We start from the raw sequence: 22,795 nt of genomic DNA on the forward strand, positions 1-22,795 counted from the left end.
AAACTGTTAGTCTTTAGCTATAAGATGTTTCCACATAGCTATTTCAGTGGCACTCTCCTCACTTCCACTTTTCTTGAACTTGATGGGCGGATTATTGGCTGAGTGATGGTGTTCTCTGAACCACTTTTTCACTGCAGGAATAGGGTCCCATTTTGGAAGAGGTAGTCCTGTAACGCTGATGGTCATGAGGTTGGTTACATTGGAAACAGTTAGGCGACTTCTGATCTCTGAACATATGAAGTTCATTTTCAAAAAACCCCTTTCCGCTTCTGCAGAACTTACTGCAATTGTTCTGAAAATATCTTTTGCTTTTTTAATACTGTCAGGAATTGCATACCTCTTCAAATCTTTTAACACATTCCCCACAAAATCTCTATGGTCGTTGATGTTAATGTTGTAATTGAAAATGTCACCAAATGTGCGCAGTTGTTCTTCAGCTGCTGTCCATGGAATGACTATTTCCTCAAAATCCCAGTACTCTGGCACCAAAAACTGTAGAAACTGTAGTTTATTTGTGGTGTCTTGCAATTGGCTACCAGTTTTTAAATGTTCACAGTCCATCAGTCCTTTGTGCAAATTTTTTATGATGCTTCCTAAGAGTCTTTCCCAACAAATCAATGATTTTCTATGAAGTTTATATTTCTGAACGCTTCTGAAGTAATTAGTCCATCAACTTTCCTTTCGTATGGGCCCTTTCCCTTTGTAAGCAGTTCAAATGCTTTTATTGATCTTCTCACCAGTTTTTCAGCCTTTATTATGTCCATATTGCGTGCTTGCAGTGCAGTTGAAAGAAGTGAGATTTCCTCAAGAATATCGATCATCAACACCAAATCATGTAAGAAATATTTATTTTCCAGACAGGCAGCCATACCTGCGTATTTTGCATTTGCATGAAAATATTGATGTAGCACTGGATAAGCATGCCACACGGCTACGGTTGCCCTTAAACTACAGGCAGTCCATCTTGGCCCAAAAACTTGACCAATCCTTATAATGTTAATGTCAAGTTCTTCGGATATTTCATCAAGTTCAATTCGGTTCTTATTGGATTGCTGAAAAATGGAGCATATCTTATTGATAAATATTTTAAAATGATTTACTTGCTTTATTTCCTTTATGGTGTCATCTAAAACAAGTTGGAGGCAATGGTTCAAGCAGTGCCATATGATGATGCTTGGAAACTCTTTTGCTATTCTGGTGCTCACTCCAGATTTTCTCCCAAGCATAATGCTGGTACCATCAGAGCAGAATGCTATTACATTTTTTTGTAGGTAGTCCTGGGTAAATCCAACCTTATGTAAACTTTCAAAAACTGCAGAACACATTGTCTCTGCATCTTGTTTCTTCAATTCAACAAGCTCGACAAAAATTGTTGGTGGGTCCTCTGAGTCCTCAACTTTTACAAAAACTATCAATACTGGTTTGCAGGATACTGTTGAGGCTTCATCAATGATCAGACATATTTTCAGATTCTGTGCAATGATGCTGGTAAACATTTGGGTTTTAATTTCGTTTGCAATGCACTCAACTATTTTCACAACTGTTGGCCTTGAATGCAGTCCTACTCCCAGATCTACTCCATTTCCAGTTTATAATTCTATCAATTCCACTATGCTTGAAATTGGTCTGCATTCTTTTGCCAGGCTGTAAACAGTTTTGAACATTTTAGAAGTGGTGCCATATTGCCTTTCAGAAATCTTGTCCATTGCTTTTGTTATGGTTTCCTGTTCAGCTTGTTTTACGTTGTCTCTACAAATGGTGTGCAATTTCGATACAAAATGTTCTCTCATTTTCTTCCTTAGAGACGCCTGCTGCACTTCCTTGTTTTTCCCAGCTGCCTCAATCTTGAAAAGCTTCCACTCTTTGGACACATGAATACCACTCTCTATTGTGAAGTCATGTTTCGCACAGTACTTACAACCTAGTTACTTGTTTGAAACTTCCAACCTGTCATACTTCTCTTGGAAGTTGCTGTACTGTTGCATGGTCCAGCAGTCTGGGAGAATGCTTTCAATTTCGGGCATGGCGGGTGACTCAATACTTGACTTGCTGCTTTCTCCGGTTTCAAGTGGTGGAAGTGGTGGTGCTTGTGGTGCTTGGGATGGTTTTGGATCCACTTCTGATGGTTGTTGTGCAAGTTTTGGTTTCTTGGCCAAGAAACCCATCAAGGTCTGTTGCCTTTTCATCCTTCCAATTAAAGGCGGCGGCTACTGCAAAAGGGAAAAAATAAGCTTTGTTAGCTGAGGACACACAATGTAAAAGCACACAAAAAGCTCAAAAACCAACTTTCACACTTTACACACACACAACACAACACAACTCACACACAATGCAAAAGCAGCTGCACTTCACCCAAAATGGTCCCTGAAACAAGCAGGAACCTCACAGAGCCACAAAAAGCTCAAAAACCAACTTTCACACTTTACACACACAAAATGTCACATACAGGTGTGTGAGATTTTGTGTGTTTGTGTAGTTAGAGTGAAACACTACAGAAACACACAGAATCTTAGAAAGCTGCACAAATATTTTATTTTATTTTATTCTTTTTTCTTTATATATTTAGTTAAAAGCAGCTAAATTTAAAACTTCCTAAATTTTAAATGGCTATGTCTAAAAAAAAAATTCCTAAAAAAACCCAAATTAACTATTTTTTTAAAGCCCCCCCCCCCAAAAAAAAAAAAAAAAAAAAACCAGTTACTTACCCAATTGAAGGCACAAGGCAGGCAGGTAGGCAGATTCAGTTGCTCGCCAATGAGATTGATTGCAGGCAGGCAGATTCAGTTGCTGGCTGATGAAATTGATTGCAGGGATTGCAGCAGGCAACGCAAGGCAGGCGTTGTGACCAGCGGCTCAGGATTCGGTCAGAAGAGAGAAGGTAAGCAAGCTGGAGACTGGGGGGAAGGTGGGTGGATAGCTAGGCTGTTATAGGAAAAATGACGGACTAGGTCAAGCTCTTCAATGCAGGAAAGAGTTTATTGCGCAAGGTTCAAACAGTCCAAAGACAGCGAAGGGTCTGAACAAAGATGGCTGATTTTGACCAGATATTTATACAGTATAAAGGCAAAGTTATTACGAAGAGTGAGACATTTCACACATAGAAGTTACCCTTTAATCTATCTCTAGGAAAGACATAACAGCCCTTTTCCCACAGGCTCAGGTTCTCAGCTCCGGAGCTCAAGACATAATAAAAGGAGATAAGGGGTGTTAGGTTCAGCTTGTAGCTTACTCCTAACTTGTTGGTCAGGCAATATATCTGTTTCTTTAAGAAACAACTGAGCCACGTAATCAGGGTTTGCTGAACCCTGTAATTAGGCTACAGTGCATAAATAAGCAGCGCAGAGAAGCGTTCTTTGTTTTTCTGATTGTTATTGTTCCTGTTGCTTCCTGCGTCTTCTGCTGATTGGTGTTAGACTGAATTGTTATATGGTACTGTATACCGAGAGTTACTAAAGTCTGTTTGCTTTGGTAAGGGAAGATACTTACTGGACTGATATTACTGTTTATGACCTTGGACTGTTTTACTTACACCGAGACTGCTTATTATCTTGTATATAAAGTATTTTTCTCACACGAGCTGCATGTTTATCTCCTTCCCTGTGTGTTTCTGCTCTGCTCGTTGCACAAGCAACAAATACTTTTTACACACACCCTAACATTGGTTATGGGCCCAGAACGTTCCAGGGCTCTTTAATTTGTTTTTGTGGAAGTGAGAAGTGCAGGCAGTGGGTGTAGTAGTCGAGATGATGGCTTTTGAGCAAGGTACAAGTTATTCTACCATAACCCGGTTGGATGGTACAAACTATGTTACCTGGTCCACAAAATGCTGTCTACTTTTGCGAAAGGAAGGACTGTGGGACATGGTTAATAATCCACCGGACATAACTGCATTGAATGCTGCTGACGAAGAAGATGCCAAAAAGATAGCGAAGTTTCACAGGGACAACGAGCGTGCTTTATGCATCATTGGCCTGACACTGGGAGACCAGCAACTTGTCCATTTCCAGGGCGAAGAGTCTGCTGCGAGGTGTTGGACAAAGCTAAAGAAGCTCTACGTTCGTGACTCTGTGGGTATCCATATCTACCTGACACGGAAATTATTTCGCTTACATCCTCATAAAGGAGGAGACATGATGGCTCACCTGGACTCCATGACAGGGCTTTTCCAGGAGCTACTTGAGAAAGACCTTGTGTTTACTGAACTGCAGCAAGTTTATATTATTCTTTCATCGCTGGATGACAGTTATGACTCTTTTGTTTCATCATTAGAAGTATTGTCTAGAGATGAACTAACATTGGCCAGTATAACTGGTAGGTTACTGGATGAGGCCAAACGTAGGCAAGAACGAGACCAGTTAAGGATGCAACAGCAACCAAAAGTGGAAGCTGTATATGAGAATGTTAATATTGTTAAACGCTGTTATGCATGTGGGGCTAAGGGGCACATTGCAAAATATTGTAAAAATAAGAAAGTGTCTGCTAGAAACTCTGCTAAACCCAGGAAAGGGTGTAATTTAGCAACCAGTTCATCTATTAATATAAGAGATGATTGGTGGGTGATTGATAGCGGTGCCTCTCAATCCATAACAAAAAACAGAAAACTGTTTCTAAACATGAAGAAAAGTACTAAAAAGGTCAAATTAGCTAATGGCTGGAATGTGGCTGTAGCTGGGGAGGGACTTGTTCAATGTTCTATTAGTAAGCACCCTTTACCCATGCTTTATATCCCTAGTTTGAAATATAACCTTTTATCTGTAAAGTCATTACTACATTCTGGGTTTACAGTAACTTTTAAAAACAACAAATGTTTGCTGGAATGTGAAGGCACTGTAGTTACTGCAGAATTAGAAAACGACTTCTTTGTCATTAGGGATAAGTCATTACTGTTAGTTCAGTCAAAAGCTAAATTTGGAAATGTAAAGCCGCATGATGAATGCGTACATTTACTACATAGAAGGCTTGGTCATCTGAATTTCAGGTTGTTGCATTTGACTGTTAAGCAGTCTAAAGGCATTAAGTTAAGGGCTTGCAGCAAATACCTGAACTGTAATACTTGTAACCAGCATAAAAGTAAAGTTACACCTGCAAACCGCTGCAATGGGTTTAAAACAACTAAACCTTTGGAGGTAGTCTTTTTAGACTTAATAGGGCCAAAGAAACCCAGTTTAGGGGGAGTATGCTATATTTTGAGTATAGTTGATCACTTTACCAGATATGGTTTTTGCTACCTTATGAAGTCCAAAAGTGATACGTTCCAATGTATCACAAACTGGCTTCGTTTTGTAGAAAGGAAGCAGAGGTTTAAGGTGAAATGCATTGTTACTGACAATGGAACTGAGTTTACTAACCATCAGTTGGCTAAGTTTTTGAAGGAAGCTGGGATACAGCATAAACGTTCTGCCCCTTTTCGGCCGGAACATAATGCATATATAGAACGAAGAGGCCAGACCCTACAAGCTATGACTAGGACTATGCTGGCTGATGCTTGTTTACCTGATAAATTGTGGGGAGAAGCAATACTATGTGCCAATCATATTTTAAATAATGTGGTGCACTCCTCTACAGGAAAAATTCCTTTTACTTTATGGCACGGGAGGAAGCCTGATTTAAGTTATATACATACTTTTGGTGCACCAGCCTGGGTGCATATACCGGTTAGTCAGAGAAGGAAGGACCAACAGAGAGCAAAGAAAATGATTTTTGTTGGCTATGAGGCTAACCATAGGTCCTATAGGTTCTGGGAAAAAGGAACAACAAAAGTTTTGTGTAGCGCTAGTGCTAAATTCCTAGAACATGAAGGCTGGGACAGGTTAGAAAAAGCAGACTATGGTTTTACAGATGTAGATGTTAAGATAGACCATATTCCTGATGATAGTTCATCTGAGATGGATGATAAACCATCTATTAAGGTTGAAGAACAGGAACAGGAATCAGGGTTAGGGGAGGATGAACCCAATATACCTGATGTTAGTCCTGTTATGCCTAGACGATCTTCCAGGGACCGGCATCCACCAGATCGCTATAAAGCCACGGTGGTTTGCTAAGTAGATATTGAACCATCCAGTTATCATGATATAAAATTATATCCAGAAAAGGAGCAAAAAGCCTGGCAAGAGGCAATGGATAGAGAAATTGATTCATTGAAGAGGCTTGGTGTCTATGAAGTTGTAAGAATACCACCAAATGAGAAACTTATAGGCTGTAGGTGGGTCTACAAGGTAAAGAAAAGTGTGGATGGGGTAGTAACCCATAAAGCTCGGCTTGTTGCACAAGGGTTCTCACAGACAGATAGAGACTATGATGAGGTTTTTGCTCCAAGTTTACGAGCGAGCACTTTGAGAACGATGCTGGTTTGGGCAGCTAGAAATAAATGCTCTATTACTCATATAGATGTCGAGACAGCTTACTTGAACGCTCCGTTGAAGCATACAATATATATGAAGAAACCTCCTGGTTATGATACACAGGATAGCACTGAGTGTTGGAGGCTACAAAAAAGCCTATATGGTTTAAGGCAATCAGGTTACGAGTGGAACCAATGTATAGTGCAGGAATTACATAACATTGGGTTCTATGAGGGCGTAGCAGATAAATGTCTGTTTAAAAAAGAACAGGATGGATGTGTTTCATTCTTGTTACTCTTTACAGACGACATTGCCATAATTACCAGAACTGACGCTGAGGCCAGAGAGATTATCGGTCAGTTGCAAACAAAATTTAAACTTAGAAATCTAGGACATATACAGCATTATCTAGGGCTGGACATCCTGAAAACATCTAGAGGATTTAAAATTTCACAATCTAATAAAATCTGCAAATTGTTGAAAAAATATGGGATGGAATTATGTAAACCTGCCAAGACTCCTATGACACAAGAATTCCAGCAGGATAGTTTGCAGAGTCCACAGTTCAGTAAAGAACTGTATCAATCATTAATAGGCAGTTTGTCGTATTTGAGTAACTGGACACGGCCTGATATAGCTTTTAGTGTTAATCAACTAGCACAATATAGTTCAGATCCTACTGATAGGCATTGGCAAGCTGCAAAACGTATTCTTAGATATCTTAAAAGAACGTTACATTTTGCTATGTATTTAGAACCAAATGCCAATATGGTGTTAAAGGCATATGCTGATGCCAGTTTTGCCAGAAAATCTACGTCTGGAATATCAATCATGTTGGATAACTGCCTGATTGGATGGAGATCAATTCGCCAGAAACACATCAGTTTGTCTACCATGGAAGCGGAGTTTTCTTGTCTATCACTTACATGTACTGAACTGATTTATTATAAACAGTTGATGGAAGATATTGGATTCAAAATGGACTATCCTATTACGGTTTATGAAGATAACCAGGCAGCCATTAAAATGGCAACGAATCTTGCTGTAAAGACAAGGACTAAATACACTGATATACGTTATCTGAATGTTCGGCAATGTGTTAAGGATAACATGATTACATTGGAATATTGCGCATCAGAGGACAATATTGCCGATAATTTTACCAAAGCGCAAGGTGCCATTAAACACACCAATTGTTGTGAAAGATTTGGATTAAGAATCTGAAATGTAACTGATACCACTGTACAATGTATGATTTGGATGTGTATTTTTGTTTCTGTATCGATTGTGTATATTGTCCTGCCCAATGGGGAGAATGTTAGGTTCAGCTTGTAGCTTACTCCTAACTTGTTGGTCAGGCAATATATCTGTTTCTTTAAGAAACAACTGAGCCACGTAATCAGGGTTTGCTGAACCCTGTAATTAGGCTACAGTGCATAAATAAGCAGCGCAGAGAAGCGTTCTTTGTTTTTCTGATTGTTATTGTTCCTGTTGCTTCCTGCGTCTTCTGCTGATTGGTGTTAGACTGAATTGTTATATGGTACTGTATACCGAGAGTTACTAAAGTCTGTTTGCTTTGGTAAGGGAAGATACTTACTGGACTGATATTACTGTTTATGACCTTGGACTGTTTTACTTACACCGAGACTGCTTATTATCTTGTATATAAAGTATTTTTCTCACACGAGCTGCATGTTTATCTCCTTCCCTGTGTGTTTCTGCTCTGCTCGTTGCACAAGCAACAAATACTTTTTACACACACCCTAACAAAGGCGCCTCACAAGCAGTAAAGAGGACAGTAAGGGAAGCAGTATTTCTTCTCTAGAATCTACATGACATTTGGGGTGTAATAAACATTAAACAACAGGATGTATCTGTTTAGGGTCAGTTTGCCCCTTTTACAATTCTGTACCTATGTCAAATACTGTTTGTCATCTCAGCACCTTGGCACGGAAGAGGCACTTCTGTCTTGACCAAAGATTTGGATTTCTAATATTTGAGTTTTATCCCAATATCGAATCTTAGCCTGGCTCATACCCCACTTTGTGACTCATCTGTTTATCCAGATGAGTCACACCATAGGTCCTCTTCCTGCTGGAGCCGTTTGTAATCCCACATAGCCATCACCTGAGCAGTTGTCTTACGTTCCACCAGCAAGGATAGACTTTTAGAAATAGTTTTAACAAACAGAGGTAAAATACATGGGAGAAAAATACACCCTGCAGCTATTAATCCCACCAGGCCAAAAATGGCCTGCAGGCCAGGTAACTTTGGCCACCATCCTGAAAACATGTCCTGTAAATTAAGGCCTTTCCATGTCTGGACTGGCACATGAGCTATTTTAACCATTTTGTCTGTTATCTCCTTAATAACCTTTCCGCTTTCATCAACTTCTATGCAGCAGTTAGTCAAATTAAACTTTCCACATACCCCTCCTTCCTTGGCCAACAAATAGTCTAAGGCTAATCTATTCTGCATGATATATGTCCTTGATTTGACACTCTCCCTAGCTAATTGAGTAAGACCTTTTACAGTTTCGTTAGTGATGATTTCAACCACAGCTTGCAGACAAATTAAACGGTTCAGAATGTATATAGAGGTCCGATAGCCATACATGCCATCTTCCGCCCATGTAGCTGGTCCATAAACCTCAATAATTCGCTTTGCAGGCCACTCTTCACTTCCCCAACTATGTTGGTTACCTCCGACCCTAACTTTTCCTATTGCAGATGTATCTACATGTCTTCTTTGTCTTAAGTTTCCCACCTCATCATATACCGGGACACCTAAAACCTGTCGGGTTTTAAGGGGAAGCAAAAAGAATCCGGGCCTAATTAGTCCCAGGACACAGGCTCCGCACCAGGATTTAGGTAGAACCCCATAAGTCATCTTACCACATATCCAGTATAGCCCATCAGGAGCCAGCCATTCAAGGGTCTGATTATCTGGATCCTTTAAAAAAAGATAACCCGTTTACCTTAAACAGGGCCATTTCATCAGTTCCTTCTGTGGCATTACCTCCTGACCACCATACCTTACTTTCCCATTTTCCTGTACATATGAGGTTTCCTACCTGATGACAGCCTGCCACAATTTTTCTCTGGAAACAGACATTCCCTACCAGACTAGTAGTCAAAGTCCAGTCTCCATCCTTACCCTTATTATATGACAGGTTACCCTTATGGTCCATTTCTAAGACTTTGGAATAATTTAATTCCTGGACTTCCCATGGCCATTTTTCTCCCATGTTAGTTCCTCCACAAACAAAACAATTTGATACATTCAGAGTGTGGGCTATGTCTTCTGCCAATTTGACAAAGGTATTTGTTACATAGCTAGGGATTTCGAGTATATTCAGCTTTTCCATTTTCAGATAATATTACAAGGGGACTTCTTCAGTATTTATTACCAAATAATGTACTAGCACCTCCTCTATAATATTCACGTCACACTCTACCTTACAGCTTATACATAAAACACAATCAATACAGTGGGTGCAACAACAACACTCACACCCACAATTACAAAACCAACACATTTAAAGAAAATTCTCTTTTCTGTTCTTTTGCATCAAAAGGCAGCTTCCAGGGTGTCCTAAGCAGGGACTTCTTTCATCTGTAAGAGGTTCACACTCCGCAGCCGGTTGGGGAAATATTAGGGATTGGAACGACTGAGAAATCAAATGGGCCCTGGTTGTCCACAAAACCTTTGCTTATATCTGTAAAACACAATAATCAATAAAGCTACTACCCCAATTACTCAAAGTGCCCACACCCAATTTTCCTCCCACATGAATCTGCAATGATCTTCAATCTTTCGTCAGGATCCAAGTTCCGGACTAATTCAAGAGAGCAGGTGCTCCATCCTCTTTTTTTAGCTTACAGCGGGTTACATCGGCAGATATACATCAAGGTAACCTATATATAAAATACAAAAGCTTTCTTTAAGCACATTCAAATGTCAGTTTTGTTGGATGTTGTTTGTCCACGGACACTTTCCAGCCGGTGTCAGCTGCTGCCTGGACTCGTGTCCGATGGATCCATGATTTTGATTCTGCAATCTTAATAGCAAGTGGAGAAGTCATAATACCAATAAAAGATCCCTTCCATCTTCCACTTGGTCCCCAGGTTCAAATGAGTGACATTAAGTTACTAATCTAGGGGGTACTTGTTCCATCACATATCGTTAGAATCTCTCAATTTGCTTATTAAGTTCTTGTACCATCTCCATATTCCAAACCCCCCCTTTATGACCTAAATCAGGCCACCTAACATACATATTTACCTGTGGATTCTCACTCATAATTGCCTGATATTTTGTCAACCTTTGCCCACTAATCCACAAATGTCCCTTAGTATCCAACACAGACTGCACCTCATTAGGGGAGTGCATGAGTATAGGACAAGAAAAAGTAAGTTTATTACAATTCTGAATCAATTCTGCACTTGCAGCCAGCACCTTCAAACAGTGGGGCCAGCTTTTTAGCCCCCCCCCCCATCCAATTGTTTTCACAAATAGGCTCCAGATTGTTGCCAACTTCCCAAAGGCTGGGTAAGTACCCAGCAATATTTCTATCAGTGTTTACATACAAATTCAAAGGCAAGTTCGATAAAGCCAGAGCTTTTCCTGTCCCCCCGGCCCCTTTCCACTCAAGGGATTCCACATTGGCTCCTTTGGTGGCTGCATACAAAAGTGCTGCCATCAAAGCAAAGTTAGGGATCCAATTACGGCAAAAGCCAGCTAATCCTAAAAAGCTTCTCAGTTGTCTTTTTGTTCGGGGTCCTGCCAGCATTAGGACCGCCCTTTTCCGCTCTGGTCCTAAAGCTCGATGACCCTTATATCGTATCCCAAATATCTAACTTTCCTTTTCACCAATTGAGCTTTCTTTCTTGATACCCAATAACCACACTCTAATAACAAATCTAACATTATCGTGCATTCATCTTAGTATTATCCCATCATAAATCCTCTGTCAGTCCTGTTGATCCAAACATCATCAACATATCACAATATTGTGTCTCCTGGTTGTTGAGGCACATAATACTGTAAGTCTCTAGCTACCGCTATTCCAAACAATGTGGGGGAGGTCTTAAATCCCTGAGGCAGCCAAGTCCCAGTATATTGCATTTTCATTCCTGTATAAGGATTCTCCCACTCAAAATGCAAACAGTGGCTGGCTTACGGGGTCAATGGGAATTGTAAAGAATGCATCCCTTAAATCAATAACAGAAAACCACTCAGCCCAGGGTGGAATTAAACTTAACAGGTTATATGGATTCGACATGGCCAGGTGTAAAGTTACCGTGCCCCGGGCGGTAAGACCCATCTGACTGTTTAATTGGGATAATTGAAGTATTCCAGGTGGACTAAATAGGCACCAAAACCCCCGCTTCCAAATCTCTGAATGCTTTCATAAATAGCACAAATAGCTTCCCAAGAAACGGGACGCTGCCTTATACTCACAGACGCCACTCCAGGTTTTAGTTCCACCACCACTGGAGGGTGGTGAGCTGCAAAACATGGCAGGTTATCCTCAGGCACATCAAACAACCTCCACTTCTCCTCCGGAGAATGCCTTATGGTCATTCTCTGACTATCTTCATCAAAAGAAATTGTTGCCCCTAATTTACTCAGCAGATCCCTGCCTAACAACGGAATAGGGCATTCAGGGATATACAAGAATTCATGCTGGATTTCAGCTCCCTTAAGATCACACATCTCTGGTTTCAAGACCTGCCGCCCCATGGCTTGCCCTGATACTCCCTGGACCTGAATTTTATGGGATCCGGGGGGCTGCAATCTGCTTATTTACAACTAATCTTCCTGCTCCCATATTTACCAGAAACGTTCTGTACTGACCCCCTATTTTCATTGTAACTAATGGCTCAGGCGGGGGTTCTTCCAAGCCTGGTCCCCCTCAATCTGACCAAGTAATGTCTGCCAATCCAATACTTTCCGCTTTCTGCTGCCCTGCGCCCTCTCCAAATCCTCTACCAAAACCCCAACCTGAACTTGTCTGTCCAACCTTCTACTCAAACCTCTCCTCTGTCCTCGTTCTCCCCTTCTCCCTGCAAACTGCCCCCTCATCCCTGACCCAAAATCTGCTCTTCTCATCCCTCTACTTCTCACCATCTGTCTTGGGCATTCCTTTTCCCAAGTAATTCCTTTTCCCAAATAATTTTATTTCTATACCACCCTTCTCCCGAAGGACTCAGGGTGGTGTACCACCTATTTTGTTTAAAAAAACAAGACAAACACCAATTTAAAATAATTAAAAATATTAAATGGATTCGGCTCAATTTAAAACCCCAGAAATTTAAAACATCCAATGTAAAATTATGTTGCTAACCCAGCCTGACGGAACAACAGGATTTTGAGTACAGGTTTAATTAAGCGTTGTTAAACCTCCAAAAATTTCCAGAAAAGAAAAAAATAAAATCAAAATGTATTCAGAGCAGAAAGGAGAATGTATCTGCATAGCTTTCATATGTTAATGAAAGAGGCTTCACAGAAAGAGGAGGAGGGGTGGGGGGTGAGAGAAAGGAGAAAAAAAGTTTTAAAAGAACAAAAAGCATCTCTTTTCCTGTTTCTCCCCTCCAAAGGAAGGTGGGGGGAGAAAAACCCCCTTGCATCCCTGTGGGAATCAGGTGGCCATAGTACATGTATAGACCAGTTTAATTGGTTGGACACGTGTATGGAAGTTAGCACCGAAATAATCTGACTATGAAAAGCGGGTTCAGCTACATGACCATTGGAGGGGCCCTATTTAGATTGGAGGCTGTGTTTGCCTGCATAGCAGAGACATCTCCTTGTAGAACATTCCTGACAACTGAGGTAGATCTCTGGTAACGGGGCCTCTCGGCCTAGCAGAGGAATATGCTGGGAACAAAGCCAAATATGATAACATAGCCAGAGTTAAGTTTTGTTTTTACCTTAAGTATCGCTTTCCTAGAATTCAGGTGATTTACTGTAAATTGTAGAATGTGAAACCTATATGGATGCTTTTCTTCTTCATGCATGTAATATGAGATGTGTAGCCATAATAACGCCTTCTGATGACGCTGTATTTTGATAACTAATAAAAGAGATGGCAGGCTTTTGTTCTCTGCTCTCTCATCACGAGAAACACCTGTCCTTGTGCTTTCTCTAATCTGGACTACTCATGAGAAGCCCACCAGGATGAATGCAACACATCCCACTTCGCAGTGCCCCTGCCAACAAACCAGCCTTTTTATTCATCCGTGCCTCCTGCTCTTTCTTCTCCACCTACAGCCCCCACAGCCTCCAAATCATCATCATCCCCCTCTCCCTCACTCTGACTGCTACCTCTAGGCGAATGACTCCCCTTGACTTTTGACTTCACGCCAGGATCACTCATACACCTCTGATTTCCTCCTCCGCTCCCTCCAGCAGCCCCCTTACTTTTCCTGCCTGCTCAGATACACATAACCCGACTGTTTCAGCCCTACATTGCAATAAATCCTCAGCTTTTTTCAACAGGGCTCTCACCCATTGATCAATATATTAAAATTGATCAGGATATTTATCCTGATTCACTACAATCACTCCCCACAACTTATCCACTGTTTCTTCCCTTAAACATCCCTGAGGGGGGGGAGGGGTTAGCCCATCTCCCTTTGTGGCCACACATGTTTACATAAGAATTTTAATTGATCCTTTGATCCTTTTGGATAGGAAGGGTTGCTAAAATACTTGTCAAAACCTTTTAACATGCATGCCAACGGAGTATTTGGCACACTCTGAGCCCCTCCCATTCTATCACACTGCCGCCAACTCGTAGCCCCGGAAACTCACGGCCACTAACGAGAAATGCGACGGCTTAACCACCCACACAACCTGACATGGACTTCGTTAGGGTAGCCACCCCGAGTCCGAGGGAGTGATCAGGTCCCTCTGTCTGCCTTCAAATGAGGCAGGTACAATTCTTTTACAATATACTCACTTAAAAAGGCTCCCACTCCGTAGATTCCTGGCCAGGAATTTGTTCAGACCACCTTTCCTGCACCGCAGGGTTCTTGGACTCGATCAGAGCTCCGTCGGTCCCATAGGGCTATCGCTGCTGTCTCCCGGAGATTTTATCCCCGTGGCACCTGGAGAATGTTCAGGAGCGACTTCCCGATGGTCCCGAGGGGTCGAAACGGTCCTCAGTGAAATATCGCCTTGCACCTAGTCCCGGCGGAGTCGCCAGCTGTTATAGGAAAAATGACGGACTAGGTCAAGCTCTTCAATGCAGGAAAGAGTTTATTGCGCAAGGTTCAAACAGTCCAAAGACAGCGAAGGGTCTGAACAAAGATGGCTGATTTTGACCAGATATTTATACAGTATAAAGGCAAAGTTATTACGAAGAGTGAGACATTTCACACGTAGAAGTTACCCTTTAATCTATCTCTAGGAAAGACATAACAGCCCTTTTCCCACAGGCTCAGGTTCTCAGCTCCGGAGCTCAAGACATAATAAAAGGAGATAAGGGGCACAAAGGCGCCTCACGAGCAGTAAAGAGGACAGTAAGGGAAGCAGTATTTCTTCTCTAGAATCTACATGACATTTGGGGTGTAATAAACATTAAACAACAGGATGTATCTGTTTAGGGTCAGTTTGCCCCTTTTACAATTCTGTACCTACATCAAATACTGTTTGTCATCTCAGCACCTTGACACGGAAGAGGCACTTCTGTCTTGACCAAAGATTTGGATTTCTAATATTTGAGTTTTATCCCAATATTGAATCTTAGCCTGGCTCAAGGCGGCTTAGTCAGGCCAAGCAGGTGAGCCCGGGGACCCGGGGGGGCAGCACGAGGCCCGCAAACAATCCCTGGTGGTTGCGCAAACTACACGAGCCCTGGGATGGGAGGGGAGTGGCACACTAGGCTGCAACTGGCAATGCTTACCTTTTTGAGTGAGTGACCATTGGCGAGGCGTCCAAGTGAGGCGAGGTGAGGTCCGAGCGAGGCGAGATGTCCGAGCGGGCAGGCGCTGGCAAACCTCTGGGCAAAGAAGCTGGGCCGCGTGGAAAGGGGAACTTATATAGGCCGGGGGTGGGGTGGGTGGGCTGGAAGAGCCAGGTGGTGGGAAAAGTGAGTGGTGGGAAAAGTGAGTGGTGGGAAAAGTGAGTGGTGGGAAAATCGAGTGGCGGGAAAATCGAGCGAGCTGGAAAGAAGCAGCAAGCGGGCGACCGGGCGATTAGGTGGGCATGGGCGGGGTGGCCAGGGATCATTGCTACCGGTTCCGGGAACCAATGGCAATCATTGCTACCGGTTCAGCTGAACCGGTCCAAACCAGTAACATTTCACCCCTGCTTACTCCCCTTCCAAGCCAATCCCTCCCTTAGGGTTAAGTCCATCTGATTTTCCTCAAACCATGCATCGTTTGAGAGCGCCGCTTTTAGCTCTGCTGTCAACTTGTCTTCAGGGAAGTCAGAACTGTGCCGCGCTTGTGCTCTAGTGCGTGCTTGGGCTGCTGGTTGGGTTTCAGAGATCATGGCATGTACTACTTCTTCTCGCCAGCTGTCAAACTGGGGCTTTCTGGACAAAGCATCAGCCAATAGGTTCCCCACCCCCCGGAATGTATTTTAGGTTGAAATTAAAGTGTTTAAAATACTGAGCCCAGTGAACTTGTTTGGGGGAAAGCTTCCAAGGGGTCTTCAACGCCTCGAGGTTTTTGTGGTCAGTCCACACTTCGAAAGGCTCCTTTACCCCCTCTAGGAAGTGTCTCCAGGATAAGAGAGCCCATCGTACCGCAAAAGCCTCCTTCTCCCATATCGCCCATCTGTGCTCAGTGTCTGTTAACTTTTTTGACACGTAAGCACAAGGCATTAGTTTGTTTTGAGCATTCCTTTGCAGTAGGACAGCCGCTACCGCCACGTCAAGCGAGCGGTTGTCTGGGTTTTGGCTTGGTAGGAGATGGACCGGTTTTTAGAATCTCGGTTAACGGGAGCACGACCTCTGCAAAGGAAGGGATGAATTGTCTATAAAAGTTTGCAAAACCCAGGAAGCTTTGAAGTTGTTTCCGGGTGCATGGGGGCTGCCAATCTAACACCGCCTTCACTTTTTCCGGGTCCATTTCGATCCCTTGGTTAGACACTCGGTATCCTAGGTAGTCTAAAGATTCCTTGTGGAATTTGCATTTCGACAGCTTTGCAGAGTTTTGCAGCTAAGAGTTTTTTCAGCAGTTGCCTGACTAGTTTGACATGCTCTTCCATATTTTCACTGAATATAAGAATGTCATTCAGGTAAACCAGGACCCCCTTATACATGTATTCATGTAGCACTTCATTGATCAGTTGCATGAAGACTGTGGGAGCCCCTTGAAGTCCAAAAGGCATGACCCGGAATTGGAAGCTGCCCAGGGGGCAGTTAAAAGCAGTCTTCCATTTGTCTCCCTCCTTTATGCGAACCCAGTAGTAGGCTTCCCTTAGATCTAACTTGGTGAAAATCTTGCCTTTTGACAAGTGGTTCAGCAAGTCTTTCATCGGTGGTAAGGGGTAGGTATTTTGTATGCAAATGGAGTTTACCCCCTACAGTTGACACACAATCTCAGCCCCCCCAACTTTCTTTTCTTTAAACAATACGGGGGTGGCCACCCTGGATTTCGCTGTTGTGACTCCGACCCCCGAGCCCGTCTTATCGGAGGGAGAAGACTCCGAAAATTAAGGAGAGGAGTTGGCAAGGCCTCCCTCTCCAGGACCCTCCTCTCTGGCAATGCCTCAGGTGTCTTCCGAAGGAGAAGAGATAGGCCAGGAGCCAGGCACTTCCGAGCAGCTGCAGTTAGACAGCGACGGAGATAAGTCTTGGCTGGATCTCTGACAGCGTCGGAAAGACAAGCGCATGCAGCAGAGAAGGAGGCATGCCAGAGATTAAGCTGAGTCACTGGACCACACCCCACAGGGGATAAAAGGGGGTGTGGTGGCCATTCAGGCTTTGTGACGGACAAAACTGAAAACTAGCAAGTCATTCTGCATTTCTGGAACTTTGTTGTATGCTCTGCTTGGACTGATTTTTTGGACTGGACTTGACTATTCTTTGGCTTTTGTGGACTTTGATGTTTTCGGTCGGAGGAGATAAGCCTCCCTTTGTAAGTAAAGACTGTTGGCAAGCAGCCACTGGGTTGCTGCCAATTCTGTTATCAAAGGAAATTCTTGTCTGCTGGTTTATTTTAACTCTTGGTCAACTGCTGGTGTGCGTATGTGAGACGGGGACAGAACATTCACAGGCTTGATGAACCCTCTGGCTAGGTTGGTGTCAATGTACTTCCTCAACTCGGTCATTTCAGCAGGCGTCATGGAGTACATCCTGGGTTTTGGCAACTTGGCTCTAATTGGTTCTAATTCGATGGCACAATCCGTGGGACGATGAGGGGGGAGGAGGTTACATTCCTCCTCGCTGAACACTTTGGCTAAGTCTGTATATACCTTAGGAATCTGGGGTTCACCCAGAGGCCTGTCTGAACCAGCGGCTGCTGTTTCTGGCAGCTGGCCCTTATGGGTAGGCTGTTCCTTGGGAGGAGGGACAGGGGGCAGTGGGCCAACACTCATTATGATTTTCTGGTATCCATCTTCCCATTTAATGGTGGGGGCCCATTTGTCCAGCCATGACAGGCCCACTATGACAGATTCTGACATCTTTGGGGTTACTATAAATCGTATAAGTTCATGATGTCTTCCAATTTCTAATCTAACCAGTTCTGTAATATGGGTGGTGGGGACCCCTCCAATTAACGTCCCAGCCACCTGGTGAAATTTAATTGGGCACCTTAAGGCTGTTGTTTTGATCCCCAATTGTTCAACAATTGGAAGTCCAATTAAATATCTGGTGCAGCCGGTATCTATTATTGCTGGCAGTTCTCTTTCCCTGTCTCTGGCACCACCAGTTTCACTTTAATTGAAAAGTGGGGGATGGGTGAACTCACCATCAGGTCCTCATCTCTGCTAGCCTCACCGGGAGGGGCTTCCTGGGCCAGAGGTTCCTCGCTCTCTTCAGTGGGGAGGGGAACCTCTACAGCTTGTCTGGCGAATCGACTGGTGTCTGGGGCCTTTCTTGGAGCCCTTCTGCCTCGTGCAGCTGTGGCAGGACACTGCTGTGGAACTGGGGCAGGGGCCAGGCACTCAGAAGCTGAATGTCCCAGTTGTCCACACCGATAGCATTTAATCACCCCTGCCAGTTGAGGGGGGATGACTTCAGCAGGCTTTGAAAGGGGCCATCTAGCTAAAGCTCTCTGAGGAGGCTTCTCTGCTGGGGCTTTGCGGTGGGGGTGGATTACTCTGTCTAGAGCTATGGACATGGTATACCAGTCATGCAGTTGCTCAGGCACCCCCCCCCCCGGACCCCACAGGCTGTTCTGACTTCTTGGTCAATGGCCTCTTTAAAATAGTGTAGGAGTATGCGGTCTGGCCAATGCCCCAGGTTCCCTGTGACCCGTCTAAAGTCCCATACAAAGTCTTTTATGGGTTGATGTGGAAATTGGGATCGTAGAAACACCCAGGAGCATAGAAGAGTCCAAAGGCAGATGCATGAATAAATGTGATAAATGTATTTATTCATATAACAAAACATATTAACTATATACAAAGGCTGTCTTAATATCCATTAGGATAGGGGGCACACAGCGTGTGTGACCACCCCTATCAAAGATCATGTCCCATGGAGAACAAACGTAAAAGAGAGCGCTAGGTGGAAAGGTTAGAGGGGGTTTTATACTCAGTGTAAGCCCCTCCTCTCCACATAGGGGTGGGGGCACTTTCTGCCTCCACTAGTGTCTGTATGATATATGTGCCAATGGCTTGCAAATACTTGACAGTTCCCCTCCTTGCGAGCCAATGGCATGCAAACATACAAATGCAATGCAAAACAGATTTTACCCTGTGAGACATAACTTTTTACACAGATCTTTGTGCCTATCTGCTGATAGAGGTTTTGTGAAAATATCAGCTGTTTGATATTTGGTCTGACAATGTGATAAAGATATAAACCCCATCTCTACTAGTTGCCTAACATTTTGATAGCGGATATCAATATGTCTGGACCTTTTTCCCACCACATAGGCTTTGGCAATGCCTATGGCCCCGGTGTTGTCTTCTATAATTTGGATGGGCAAAGTCGGTGGTGTCCAGATGCTAGAAATTAAGGCATCAAACCATATCAGATCGTTCCCTGCTTCTGATAAGCATGCATATTCGGCCTCAGCGGTGGAGCACGAAACAAATTTCTGTTGCCCCACATGCCAATGGATGGGTGCCTCATTTAATAGTACCAAGAAGCCCGAAGTACTCCTACGTGTCTTGGTATCTCCGGCCCAGTCCGCATCTGCGAAGCATTTTAATTGGGCCTTGTCTCTATTCTCAGGTTCCAAGCGAAGCACGTAATCTGCTGTGGTCTTGAGATACCTTAATAGCTTTTTAATGGCCAACCAGTGGAACTGGGTAGGATGTTCCACTTGTCTAGATAGCAGGTTTACGGCCAGGGCAATATCTGGACGGCTCCAGTTACTTATATATAGTAATGAGCCAATCACTGACCTAAATAGAGTATTATTTTGGAACTCTGGGCTATCCTTGTGTGCCAATCCATAATAGTCGGTCTGCATTGGGATAGCCGTTGGCTTGCTATCTTCCATTTTACATTTCACCAAGAGTTCCTCTATCTTTTCCTTTTGGAAGAGAGCAAAACCTTTTGGTGTAGTGATGATTTGTACGCCTAGGTACTTGTCCACAAAGTCCACAAAGACTTTAGAGTGAACTTTTTTTGTAGGGTCCTGGCAAATATAATACTTCCCCCCTTGTCAGGCCCTATATATAAAAGGTCATCGACATACACTAGGACTTTCTCCAGCCCCCCTTTGGTATCCCTTGTGAAGGTACATTTATCAGCTGGAGATGGATGGAAACCCAGTGATTTGAGAGTTTTAGTCAGGCATTTGTACCACAGTCTGCCTGATTGTTTGAGGCCGTACAAACTTTTCTTCAGAAGCCAGGTGTGGCCTTCCTGCCGTTGAAATCCGGGGGCACCTCTGACGTAAATTTCTTGTTTTAGATGTGCGTGTAAATAAGCAGTTTGCACATCAAATTGAAAAATGTGTTCCCCATGTGCTGCTGCGGTGACCAAAGCAGCCCTCACACTTTCCGCTCTCACGGTGGGGGAGTATGTTTCATCAAAGTCCTGCAAGTAGCGCTGTGCGTAGCCTTGTGCTACCAGCCGGGCCTTATAGAGGAGTTTGTTGTTGGGCATTGGCTTGACCTTGTAGACCCAACGGGTGCCAATTGCTTTCCTCTTTTTGGGGACTTCCATGGGGATGAAGACTTTCAATTTTTTAAGACTGTCCATTTCCCGCTCCATTGCCACCCTCCACCTGCGCTGTTCTTCCTCGGGAAGCTGGAGGACATCTAAGTACGTTTTAGGGGCCATGGTAACGCTGTTGACCGAGGCAACACAGCCAATGTCCAACCTTTTGGGTGGCACCCCTTTATTGGAGCGTTTTGATCGTCTGGGAAATTGCCACTCACCATGATCATTGTCATCCGGAGCATCGGTGTCAGAATTGGAGCTGCCGGAGGTATCTTTCCAATCAAAATGGGGCGGGCCTCTGTCCCAGGCGCTGCGAAGATATGGTCGTTTAGGTGAGGCAGGAGGTGTGAAGTCACCCAGGGATTCCTTGTCTGAATCGTCAGAGTCAGGTAGGGATTCATCACCATCTGGATCTTCGCTGGTCAGTTGCTTGGAGTTTGTTGGTTCATCCTCTTCAGGTGGTGCTGCTTGTTCAGTGTCGCTTCTAATAGGGGAATAACCGGGTTCATTGGAATGAATTTTTGACCAATTTGACCCCTCCTCAAAGGAAGCTGATCTAGAGACAATGACAAGGTTATTTTTGTCTACAAACCTAGAGGCCTTGCTGCCGGTTGCATAACCTATAAATCTGAGCCTCCTTGATGCCTTGCCCCCCTTTCTTCTGAGGTGCTTGGGAATATGGACCCAGGCAAAGGAACCAAAAATTCTCAGGTGTGAGAGGCTAGGTTTCCTTCCATGGACCAGGAAGTATGGGGTTTGGTTAATGGCACTACTCCACGTCCTGTTGACTAGATAATTAGCCATTTTGACCGCTTCTGCCCAAAAAACTTGGCTCATGTCAGCATCTGCAAGTAGGCAGTTCATGACATTCTGCAGCACGCCATTTCTCCTTTCTACAATACCATTCTCGGACGGCGTTCGAGGGGATGATTTAAAATGGAGGATACCTCTCTCCTTCATCCACTTTTCAAAAATCTTGGATGTAAACTCAGTCCCCCTATCACTCTGCACCTGAGCGATGCACACCTTGTGTTGCGTTTGGATCTGGTTGTAAAGATATTTGAAGTTGGTAAAGACTTCAGTTTTGTCCTTTAAAATAAATACATGGCCATAACGAGAGTAATCATCTACTACCGTTAAAAAATAACGCCCCCTACCAAGGGAGGGTCTAAAAGGACCAACCAAATCCATGTGTACCAGCTGATAAGGGTACCTTGCACAACGGGAAGAGACCTTAGGTATAGCAGCAGTTTTAGATTTTGCTGCCTTACAGATGGCACATTCCAAATAGGTATTACAATTCTTTATCTTAAGCCCATCAGAAAAATCTTGCATTTTCTTAATAACCGGGAAGCTGGCATGGCCAAACCTGCGGTGTAATATATGAGCACAATCCAAATGTAAAGGTTTACCCATGCATACTTTGTCAACCTTATGTATCTTACCATTACAAGCCTTGGTCTGTTCAGTAATGAGAGTAGGCACTGGATTAATGGTCACCTTAGAGTTCCTCAGGGTTGGCTGAGGAGTTGTGACCTTAATGGGCTCAGTCTTAATGGCTTTGGATGTCCTAGGAGCTGGTTTAAAAGCTTCATTGGTTTTAGGTCCAGGGTCCTTGAGTTTGGACAACCTGGGGGCTGGCACAGAACCTTTCTGCTCTATCTGGGCGTTAGCTCCCTGAGCCCTCTTGTTAGGTTTCTTGTGCCTTTTGACCTTTGCTTTTGGGGAAAAATAAGGCAAATTGTTGATTTTTACAATATCGCCAACAACACCCCCATTTTTGAAAACATAACCTCCACCCTTCTCAAAAACCAGTTTTACATTTTTATCCTCAGTCAATTTTAAGATGCTTAAAAGGTTGTTCTTGATTGAGGGAACATACAGTGCCCCTGTGACATCTCCTATACCAGGCACATTGTTCACGCCTTCCCCAGTTACCTCTGCCTTGTCCCCAGTGGCAACTTTTACTGAGGACTTGAGTGGGTGTAAAACCTTAAATCGTGGCTTCGTGTTGGCTATATGCGTTGATGCACCTGAATCAAGAAGCCACAGCCCCTCAGCATCCTTTACCTGGGAGGTGTGATTGTCACTAGTGACACTACAGTATTGGTATCCTTTATGACCACCTCCCCCTCTTCCACGGCCTCTTTTATTT

General features: G+C 43.6%; 1 long non-coding RNA gene and 1 pseudogene across 2 annotated transcripts in view; both read right to left on the bottom strand.

Moving 5' to 3' along the window:
- Window positions 1-22,795, bottom strand: part of LOC139317378 (uncharacterized) — a 122,862-nt gene that overhangs the window by 17,946 nt on the left and 82,121 nt on the right. The window lies entirely within an intron of this gene.
- Window positions 7-2,186, bottom strand: LOC139317484 (E3 SUMO-protein ligase KIAA1586-like; annotated as a pseudogene).

Source organism: Pituophis catenifer, unplaced genomic scaffold (assembly GCF_029215685.1).
Source record: "Pituophis catenifer annectens isolate HBS135680 unplaced genomic scaffold, rPitCat1.0.hap2 SCAF_5, whole genome shotgun sequence".
Taxonomy (NCBI): Eukaryota; Metazoa; Chordata; class Lepidosauria; order Squamata; family Colubridae; genus Pituophis; species Pituophis catenifer.